The sequence below is a fragment of the Panthera uncia genome, chromosome B1 (genome assembly GCF_023721935.1).
Source record: "Panthera uncia isolate 11264 chromosome B1, Puncia_PCG_1.0, whole genome shotgun sequence".
NCBI lineage: Eukaryota > Metazoa > Chordata > Mammalia > Carnivora > Felidae > Panthera > Panthera uncia.
The window spans coordinates 63,601,240-63,613,235 of NC_064811.1; positions in this window are offsets into that span (position 1 = coordinate 63,601,240).

The following is an 11,996-nucleotide window of genomic DNA, read 5'->3' on the forward strand; positions in this document are numbered from 1 at the left end:
AATCCAAGGGTATCACTAAAGAAAACCAATTAATCGTGAGAGAAGAAAACAAGAAAGGAATGAAGAAAAACTAAAAAGCGACCATAAAATGAGTGACAAAATGTCAATAAATATACATACTTATCAATAACTACTTTGAATTTAAACTGAATAAACACTCCAATCAAAAGACCTAGGGTGACAGAATATGTAAAAAAACAAGACCCATCTATATGATGCCTACAAGAGGCTCATTCAGAATGAAAGACAGATTGAAAGTGAAGAGATGGAGGATAAATGCATATATTTATCATGCAAATGATGTCAAAAGAAAGTCAGTATAGCGATATGTATACCAGACAAAACAGACTTTAAAACAGAGACTATAACAGGAGACAAAGAAGGACATTATATAATCATTAAGGGGACAATCCAACAAGAAGTTTCACAATTATAAATATGTACCCAACATGGAACCACCCAAATATTCAAAACAGTTAAAAACAAACATAAAAGAAATAACTGATAGTAATACAATAATACTAGGAGGCTTTAACACCCTACTTACATCAATGGATAGATCATCCAAACAGTGACTTTGAATGATAAATTGGACCAGATGGACTTAAAATATATATTCAGAACCTTCCATCCTAAAACAGTAGAATACAAATTATTTTCAAATGCACAGGAAACATTCTCCAGAATAGATCATGTATTAGACCACAAAACTAATCACAACAAATTTGAAAAGGTCAAAGTCATTCGATGCATCTTTTCTGACCACAACACTATGAAACTAGAAATCAACCACAAGAAAAAGATGAAAAGAACATAAATACAAGAAGACCAAATAGCATTCAGCTAAAAAAATGAATGGGTTAACTAAGAAATCAAAGAGGAAGTAAAAAATAGAGAGAGACAAATGAAAATGAAAACACAATGGTCCAAAAATCTTTGGGATACAGCAAAAACTGTTGTTCTAAGAGGGAAATTTAGGGCAATGCAGGCCTACATCAAGAAGCAAGAAAATTTTCAAATAAACAACCTAACCTTACACCTAAAGGAGCTGGAAAAAGAAGAACAAACAAAATCCAACACCAGTAGAATGCAGGAAACAACAAAGATTAGAGCATAAATGAAATAAAAACTAAAAAAACAATAGAACAAACAAATGAAACCAGGAGGTGGTTCTTTGAAAAGATCAACAAAATTGATAAGCCTTTAGCCAGTCATAAAAAAAAAAAAACAGAGACAAATCAAATAAGTAAAATCAGAAATGAAAGAGGAGAAATAACTACTGACACTATAGAAATACAAAGGATTATGAGAATATTATGGAAAATTATATGCCAAAAAATTGGACAAACTAGGAGAAATGGATAAATTCCTAGACATATATAACCTCCCAAAATTGAATCAGGAAGATATAGAGAATTTGAACAGACTGATTACCACCAATGAAATTAAATCAGTAATCATAACTCCCAACAAACAAAAGCCTAGGACCAGATGTCCTCACAGGTGAATTCCACCAAATATTTAAAGAAGAGTTATTACGTATTCTTCTCAAACTATTTCAAACAATAGAAGAAGGAAAACTACCAAATTTATTGCATGACCCAGAATTATCCTGATACCAAACCTGATAAAGACACTACAAAATTAGAGAATTACAGGCCAGTATCTCTGATGAATATAGATGCAAACTTCCTCAACAAAATATTAGCAAACTGAATCCAGCAATACATTAAAAAATCATTCACCACGATCGAATGGGGTTTATTCCCTGGATGCAAGAGTGGTTCAATATTCACAAATCAATCAGTGTGATACATCACATCAATAAGAGAAAAATAAAAATCATATGATCATTTCAACAGATGCAGAAAAAGCATTTGATAAAGTACAACATCCATTCATGGTAAAAATCCTCAACAAAGGAGTTTAGAGAGAACATACCTCAACATAATAAAGGCCATATATGAAAAACTCACAGTTGACATCATACTCATTGGTGAAAAACAGAGAGATTTTCCCCCTAAACTTAGGAAAAAGTCATAGATATTCACTTTTACCACTCTTATTCAAGAAAGTACTGTAAGTCCTAACCATAGGAATCAGACAAAATAAATGGCATCCTAATTGATAAGCAAGAAGTAAAATTTTTACTATTTGCAGATGACATGATACTCTACACAGAAAACCCTAAAGACTCCACCAAAAAACTACTAGAACTGATAAATAAATTCAGTAATTTGGAGGATACAAAATCAATGTACAGAAATCCATTGCATTTCTATACACTAATAACAAAGCAACAGAAAGAGAAATTAAGAAAGCAATCCCATTTAAAATTGCATAAAAAATAATGATACTTAGGAACAAACTTAACCAAGGAGGTGGAAAAAACTTTACTCTGAAAACTATCAAACTTTGGTGAAAGAAATTGAGGATGACACAAACAAATGGAAAGATACTCCCTACTCATGGATTGACAGAACAAATGTTGTCAAAATGTCCATACTACCCATAGCAACCTCTAGGTTTGATGCAATCCTTATCAAAATGCCAATAGCATTTTTTACACAACTAGAAAAAATAATCCTAAAATTTGTACACCACCACAAAGATCCCAAAGAGCCAAAGTGGTTTTGAAAAACAAAGCTGGAAGTATCACAATTCCAGATTTCAAGTTAACCTACAAAGCTGTCGTAACCAAAACAGTATGATACTGGCAGAAAAATAGACACATAGATCAATGGGACAGGATAAAAAGCCCAGAAACAAACATACACTTGTATGGTCAATTAATCCTTGATAAAGAGGCAGCAATATGTGATAGGGAAAAGACATGAAACATGGGCAGAAGACATGAACAGACATTCCTTAAAAGAAGACTTATAGATGGCCAGCAGACACTTGAAAAGATGCTCATCACTTACCATCAAAGAAATGCAGGGCGCCTGGGTGGCTTGGTTGGTTAAGCGTCAGACTTTGGCTCAGGTCATGATCTTACGGTCCGTGAGTTCGAGCCCCGCGTCAGGCTCTGTGCTGACAGCTCAGAGCCTGGAGCCTGTTTCAGATTCTGTGTCTCCCTCTCTTTGACCCGCCCCCGTTCATGCTCTGTCTCTCTCTGTCTCAAAAATAAATAAACGTTAAAAAAAATTAAAAAAAAAGAAATGCAAATCAAAACCACAATGAGATGTCACCTCACACCTGCCAGAATGCCTAAAATCAAAAACACAAGTAATAATAAGTGTTGGTGAGGATGTGGAAAAAAAGGAACGCTAACTGATGCAGCCAGTGTGGAAAACAGTATGGAGGTTTCCCAAAAACATAAAGCAAACCACCCTACAAAACAAACAAACAAAGGTAAAAAAAAAAAAAAAGAGAGACAAACCAAGAACCAGACTCTTACATATAGAGAACAAACCAGTGGTTGCCAGAGAGAGGCGGGCGGGGGGATGGGTGAAATACGTGAAGAGGATTAAAGAGTACACTTATCATGATGAGGGCTGAGTAATGAATAGAATCACTGTACTGTATAGCTTAAACTAATGTATTAGTGTACATTAACTATACTGGAATTAAAATAAAAAACCTAACAAAATAAAAGAAGTTGATGTTCAGTAAATGATTTGATAACATTTCCAAAGAACTACAGTTAAGAGACTATGGGGAAGTAAGTTTTTCTTGATTAAAAAAAGATAATCATAGTACTTTGTTCTGCCAAATATGCTGTAATTATTTTTTTTCTTTTTTCTGCTCAGATTGAAAAAGGCTGAAGTCTCTGAGATCCAAGTGTATGTGAGAAGGCTAAACAAGCCCAGGGCAGACATTCTCAGAACAGAGATGATGAGAGTTACAAGGAAGTCGTGCCTGCCCTTGGATTGTTCCAAAGAAGACAGTTCCTTCCCATTTGCTATGTGAGGTAAAAGAAGGTTGTTGAAGCTTTGGCTGAAAAAAACAAATGAACAAAAACAAAAACAAAAACTCAGGTAAAATACATCCACGTAATTCCCAAGACCATAGATGTTCTTGTTTATTTTATTTAGGTCTGGCAGTGGGTGAGTAAAGTGGAAGTTTATCTTAATCAGTGTGATGCTATAACAAAATATCAGAGATGGGGTGGCTTAAACAACAGGTATTTATTTCTCACAGTCCTGCAGCTAGGAAGTCTAAAATAAGGTGCTGGCCAATTTGGTTCTGTTGACATCCTTCTCCTGGCTTGCAGTGTGGTTGCGTTCTTGCTATGTCCTCAAATGGTAGGGAGAGAGTGAGCTCTGATCTCTTTTCCTCCTGTTAAAAGGACACTAATACCACCTTTATGTGAATCTAATTACTTCCCAATGGCCTCATCTTCTAATACTATCACACTGGGGGTTAGGACATCAATATATGAATTTGGAGGGATATCAACATTCAGTTCATAACAAGGTTTTTCGACGGTTTAAGTGTTCTAAGAAGATGACCTGAGAAAAGGAGGAAGTATTTGTAAACATTTTGGAGTAACACTGAAATACTACTCTAGGCTACCTCACTGTAGTATTTCTTTAATTATGCTACCAGTAAAATAAGGGTGCCCAAAATTGTATTAGCACTGGAGAATAAGTAAATTAGCAACTACAATGCTTCTGATTTAGTCTTCTTTAAAATTAACTTAAAAATATTATACAAACATCAAAAGGAATGAGGAAGTTTTGTACATAGTGATATGAAATGTCTGGATGTATTAAATTTAAAAATCAAGATGCAAAACAATTTTTAAAGTAAATTACATTTTGTATAAGTGGTAGTGAACATATATATATTTTATATAGATAGATATAGATATATAGATATATATTATATATAGATAGATATAGATATATAGATATATATTATATAGATATAGATATATATTATATATAGATAGATATAGATATATATCTATATATTATATATAGATATATATCTATATTATATATAGATATATAGATAGATAGATTATAGATATAGATATATAGATATATTATATAGATATAGATATAGATATATAGATATATATTATATAATTTATAGATATAGATATATAGATATAGATATTTGTAAAAAGAAATTTGGGAAGAATAAATCAATGTTATAAAAATGGTTAATTAAAATGGGAAAGAATATAGGATAAGGAAAGCAGCTAACTTACAGAACAAGACTTCTCTAATGTCTTCTTATGTAATTCTCACCTTGGGAACCCATAATTTTCATATTCAAAAAATAAATTACTTCAAAATGGAAAAATATAGCTAATTCTAAAACACTGAACCAAACTGAAATTAATGAACCAATTGTTATTAGTTGGTGAGATAAACACACAAAGCAAATACTTATTGTAATTGACTTTTATACCCAGTATTTTGACTGTATATTCTTGAAGAAATATATTCAAAACTGCTTCAAAAAAGTCTTACACCTCATTCATTAATCTGTTAGAAATATTGTTGACACTATTAATTTTAGTGTGTATTGGGTGTGTGTGTGTGTGTGTTAGGATAAAGCAAATAAGGAGCTGTATAGGACCCAATTTATGAACTTCTGCAGATAACTCTTAAAAATAAGAAAAATAACACTTATTTTTTCTTCCATTCATTTTTTTAATGAAAGTATATAATTTGGCTTAAAAGATGTAAATTCAGTTTTAATATGAAAACATGTAGGTTTCTACCACAGTGGACTCTTTGGCACCTGACTGCTTGCTCAGGAGAGAGCCCCAGCTGCTGCCGCCACTACCTCATATCCAAATACTGCCCAGCTCTCCTGGACTCTGGAGTGAGGACTTGGTCTTCATCCTGTATACCATGGCAGAAGCCACATTAACTCCAACTCACAGGCCTGACCTGACCAGACCCGAAGATACTCTAACTCCTCTTGCTGCTGTGTGCTTAGATGATGCATGGCCTAATAGAGTGTGGGATTCGATGTCCTTAGGCTTCCGGGAAAAGTCCAAGCAACACATGTGAAAGCGGGGCCATTAATATCTCTTGAGACAAACTTTGACCAGTGAGCCAGGAAGCAGGAGGGAGCCTGAGAATAAATTCCTCTCACTTTCTTTTTCCCTCGTTGAGGACTGCTCTGAGGCCAGTGGTTTCTGAAAGCCTGCTAGGAAGGTTTCTTACATGACTGGGCTTCTCCCTCTGTGTCAATACCCTGTTACCTTCACTCCACAGGTCTTGGATTTGCACCTTCTAAGAAAGCCTTCACAAGTAATCTGCCTCACGCTCTATTTTTAGATAATCAAGGTGAAGAAAGCAATTTTATTAATGTAGTTAGCACAAAAAGGTTTTTAGTGTAAGAGGGGGAAAAAGAGAGGTATGAAAACAAAGTAAAGAAAAACCATACAATTCAATGTGAATTGGAAATACCTGTATGAAGTGATAAAAATACAACTGCCACCACGTCACTTCATTTGTTCACAGAAAAGTAATAATATTAGCAGTGAACATATCTATTATCTGGATTATGGTACGCATTTATTTATTTATTTATTTATTTAAAGGCACCTGGAACGACAGTTTCTAAGTCTAAGACAAGTTATATAAGATGAATCTGAGATTTGGGGAAGTCCAAAATTCAAGCTATCAGAGAATATGGTTACCTCAAAACGTCATAGAAGCTAAAATTAAGAGGATCTCAACAGTCAAAGATAGTAAAATTTAAGCATCAAACGGGATGATGAATACAATTTATTGGAAAAAAAAAAAAACATTTGTTAGGTAAAAGTCCGTAAGTTTATAATGTAAGAGAGAGAGAATCAACAAAACAACACTCAAGTCATTAACCAACCACCTTATTCAAAAGCAAAATCCTAAAAATAAAAATTTATCCTGCTTCTCCATTATGAAGTGAATTTGAACATAACCAAATAGTGCTGGCTAATAAAGGAAAGTTCTTTGAGAAGAGATGTCACTGGCAGGTGTTGTTGATGGGATAGTATGATGACATTTAAGACATTAAAAAGTCTGACCTTAACGATATTCCCATTGTCATTCCCTTTACTCTCCAATAACCCTCTCTGTTACCCCCAGCAAACCCTTTCAATGATCATCCAGTAAGTCAGTAGCAGAAGTACATTCGGCAGTTTCTTCTCCTGTGTGATATAACCCTTCGCTCGTATCTCTGCTACTACATGAAATCACTCTGGTTCTATAAGGCTCAACCCAAGTGTTTTTTACTTCATCTCCCTGCCAGGATCAGTTACTTCTTTTTCTATGTCTCCATAACATTTAGTTCACAACTTGATTATAACCCTCATAACATAATTAGTTTTTTTTTGCAAGTTTCAGTCTGTTCCACTAGAAGACAAGTGCTTAAAGTTTAGCTTACTACATTGCATAAATGAAAGTTTTCCTTATGTAAACTACTGTGTGTTATTTAACATTAACGAAGTATCTTCTTTGTGTCATTCACTTCTTGACATTCACTGTGCTAAGCTGCTGGTGATGCACCAATAAGTCAAATTATTATGGTCCCTGCTCTCCCAAACATAACACCTAGTAGGTGTCACAGAAATTTAGAAAGACTAATAAAACAGTGTCATAAGTTTAATAATCATGATGATGATGGTGATGATTACTTTAGCTAATAGTGACTGAGTAGTTTTACAAACCAAGTATGATATAAGCACTGTACATGGGTTATCTAATCCAATGTTCACAACATCTCAGTGACAGAGGAAGCACAGACTTCTTTTATAGAGACTTTGGGAGTCAGTGAAACCTTCCCTAACAAAGGGATTTCTAAATTGAGACCTGAAAAAAAAATGACTAGGGATTGGGCAGGTAAGAAAGAGAGAAGGGGGCTGGGCAGAAGGGGTGTGTGTGTGTGTGTGTGTGTGTGTGTGTGTGTGTGTGTTCTGGTGAGGGTTAAAGAGACAGGAAAAGTGTGTGCAACAGGAAACAAAAACCAAAGTCTACTTGATACATATATTTAGCATATATTGGCTTTCTACTTCTGAAGTCAGACTGCATCATGGAGCTTAATTCCTTTGGAAACAGTCACAAAAGCTGAAAACTGGACCAGATACATTGTCCTCATTTTACAGATAGAAGCACTGAATCCTAGTTCAAGGAAATGAGTTCCCAATGCCATGCAGAGTCATTGGCAGGAGTTGGGTTCCTGGGCCAGTCTCTTTCCAAGACACCCTGCTGCTGCCTCTGTGGATTGTTAAATGGTTTCCACTTCAGCCAGCCAGCAGTAAATGTATGCAGACAAATAACATGTTTTATGATTCCCAACCACCACATTCTAGCTCACGTTCTTCTCTTGATTATTATTTAATAAGAAAACCATAAATTATGTAATATAATAGTACATATCTGTACTTAATCTCTAAACAGATGTGATCTAGAAATGATTCCTCTCAATCTTCCCCTCAACACATCAATTCCATCCTGAAAATGCATCATGAGTTTTTATCTTGTAGGCTATAATTCCATCTTAATCATATCTTTGCTAGACAATCTTAGTTTAATCCTCTTTTAAAGTAGTTTACATCAGTTGTAAGAGCATGGCCTATGGAGCAGACAGACTGGCATCCTGGTTCTGAGTGGACTACTTAACCAGCTGTGTGACCTTGGACCAGACACATAACATGTTTGCATTAGTACCTAGACTCATGGTGTCCTTGTGGGGATTAAGGGACAACATGCATATAAAGCAGTGCATAGTGATATATGGTTCACTTTGAAAATTTTTGACTTGTTAGATATATTTTTCAACACCACATCATAAAATCATAGCTAAAATAACAGCTGCTTTAACTATTCCACTTTACTTAAAGGGTCTATAGACTGATAACATTCTTACCTGCCAAATTGAAATACCCATTTAGCTCCCACCACTAGACTGTAGACTTTATAAGAGCAAGAACTATGAATTTCCTCTAGCTTCTGGCATCTGCTACTATGATAATCACATAGGGAACACTGATAAATATTGGTTAAATTACCTAATTATTTGGTGTCTGGGCCAAAGCTAAAACTCATGCTTCCTGACATCCAGTTCGATATCTATATCTCTATATCTATATCTATATCTATATCTATATCTATATCATCATCTATATCTATATCATCATCTATATCTATGTTGTATATATATATTACTGTATATACATGTTGTGTGTATATATATATGTATATGTGTGTATGTATATACATATATATATATATTACTGTACCAAAAATTAAGGCAAAATAAAAATTTCTGATTCTTCATGTTGTAAAGCATATTCTGGGGGAAATTTTGTCTTAGAAATTTCAAGTTATTCTATGATGTTCCAATATGATGCTTTTTATTCTGCCTGAACCCCATTGGTACAAAGTCGCATGAATATTAATAGTTGGGAAGGGAGTGAGGACTTCAGCTGAGTAGTTAGGAAGTGAGGCTGTGCTTAGTGTGAATGCCCCGCTGGGTGGTGGATATATGGCATGGCTCAGGCACTGTGTTTATGCATTTTAAATTGCTTTCTTTACAACTCCAGTCCAGAGGAAATAGCATCTGAGCCAAACTGGATCAGGGAATTCCAACCCAGTGAAGTAGAACTGAGAAATCTCAAACAGGCCTCATACCCCTTGAGCTTGGCTACAACTACTTACGTAGAAATAAATCCCACAAATGAGCTCTTCAACACACTATACTTACCATAGCCTTATAAAGAGACTTTGAACAAATATTATTTCCAAACCCACTTAAGTTGCTTAAGCTGTGGAGCTCCTGGCCCTAATTTTAGTAGCAACAATAACAGCTGATGGAAATATTGCTGTGGCTTGCAGATGTGAAATACCATAGAAACCTGAATAGTTTCTCTTGATGGGATGACATCAGATTCTCCCAATAACTGAGTGCATGCTTTCTGGATTCATCTACTTCTTACAAAACAACCATTACCATATGCCAAAAAAATTAGCAGTGGTTTCCCTTCCTCCTTTTGCCCTTCCCTTTTGGGTCGATGATAAAATAAACATGGAACACATGATCCCTGTCTGCCAATTATGGTTAGATGTACAAAATTAACCTTTAGCTTAACATTTGTTAAACAACTTATTATAAGAATCGCAGTGTTATGGTGGTTTTCAGACAGTAAACTGTGCTAAATGCTTGAAAATACACAAAATTTAAGAGCTGACACATTCTGTTCTTAAGTGAAAGGGGTGCATTCTGATGTTTTGGCACTGGTTAAACATCCAGTCATTCCACTGCTCTGTCTGTGGGAAGTATGCTAATAGGTTATTGCTATTGCCTGTGAACTTCCAAGGCAAGTGAAACCCAGAATTTCAGAACCCTGATGCCAGTGGTTCTCACTGCATTTGATGGATGCAAATAATCTTGGCTTTAATATTTTAGTTGATCTGGAAGGTATTAACAAGGGATTTTTATCACAAGCAAAATCTTATGGAAACAAATCCTACTGTAAGAGTTCATTCAAGTTACTCTTAATAATGCTTGATGTCTTCGATATAAAAATGTCTCCTGACCTTTCATGTTCCTTTTTAACAGTACATATTTTAGCTTGGTCATCATCCAAAAAATTAAAGCGAGTCTTTAAAAATAGTATGTCTCCATATATCTCATTTTTCAACAAACAAAAACTGAGTGAAAATAACAAACCTCTTCTGGAAAAATTTTAAAAGCCCTTAATACTGGGAAAACTTATATTTTAAAGGAAAGGACAGCCAAAGGTCTGGTTTGGCGTAAGGAATAAAATTGCAGGTTAAGAAATGGCAACAGACATTTTTTTCCAGCTACAAAAGAAAGAAAGAAAGAGAGAGGGGGCAGGAAGGGAAAAAGAGGGACGGAAGGAAGGAAGGAAGGAAGGAAGGAAGGAAGGAAGAAGGAAGGAAGGAAGGAAGGAAGGAAGGAAGGAAGGAAGGAATCTATGGCATGTGGTAAGTTATCCCTTTTGTGAGGTTCATGAAGCTTATGAGGTTCATGACTCAAAGTGGAAAACTCACTGTGGGGACAAGAAATTTAGTTTAATTGGATGAGCCTTCTGGGTATGTTTAAATGTATACAGTGTGCAAATATTTTAAGATATTTACATTAAACTTGGAAGTTTCAACACAATTGAAATTTGAACTGTTTTACGCAGGTTCCTAATAACAATGAGAATTTTCCTCTCCTGTTCTGATTTGTGTCCATATTTCATTTTCACTTTTCTTTCTGGAAGGATGGACTACTAGAGGAAGGATGGGTAAAAAAATAGGTTGAGATTGTGCACAAAATTTCCTTAAGTAAGTACAAGGTGTGGCTTTTGTTGTTGTATCTGTCAGATTGTAAACTTCTTGGCCACATAATAATCATGTACATACTCTTATTTTATGAGAATTTTATGGTACCATTGTGTGACAGGTATTTGCCCTTTATAGATATAGATACTCTTTCTGAATCAGACAAGGGAGGTGAATAAATATGTACAAGTTGCTATAATGCTGGAAATCGACCCTGGCAGCCCGTCTCACATTTGGACCGATTTAGGTTGGTCTTCGTTTGGGGATAATGTACTAAGCCAGGACACAGGCATAAACATTAACCCTGGCACCGCAACCATGTTGGCTTGTACCATGGTAGAATTTATGAGGTCTCTTCATACAGTTAAGACTCCAGTAGTAATTTAAACCAAATTAATCACATTGGCCATATTGGTTCAGTTCAACTCTGGGATGTCTTAATTTGGTCAGAGGTGCATTAACCAGCAATTAAAATAAATACAAGAATATATATTGTTCTTTCAGTGACAGGCAAAACTAGTAAGCATAACATAATTTAATCGTTGAACTATTCAGTTTTTTTCAACCTATCGATATTTAAAATATGTCTTACAGTAAAGATGTCACAGCCTGTTTAAAAATACAAACAGACCATTTTATGGTCCCCCATTTATGATGGTTCAACTTTTAATTTTTTTTAACTTACAATGGTGTGAGAGCCATATGCATTCAGCAGAGATTGTACTTCAAATTTTGAGTTTTGATCTTTTCCTG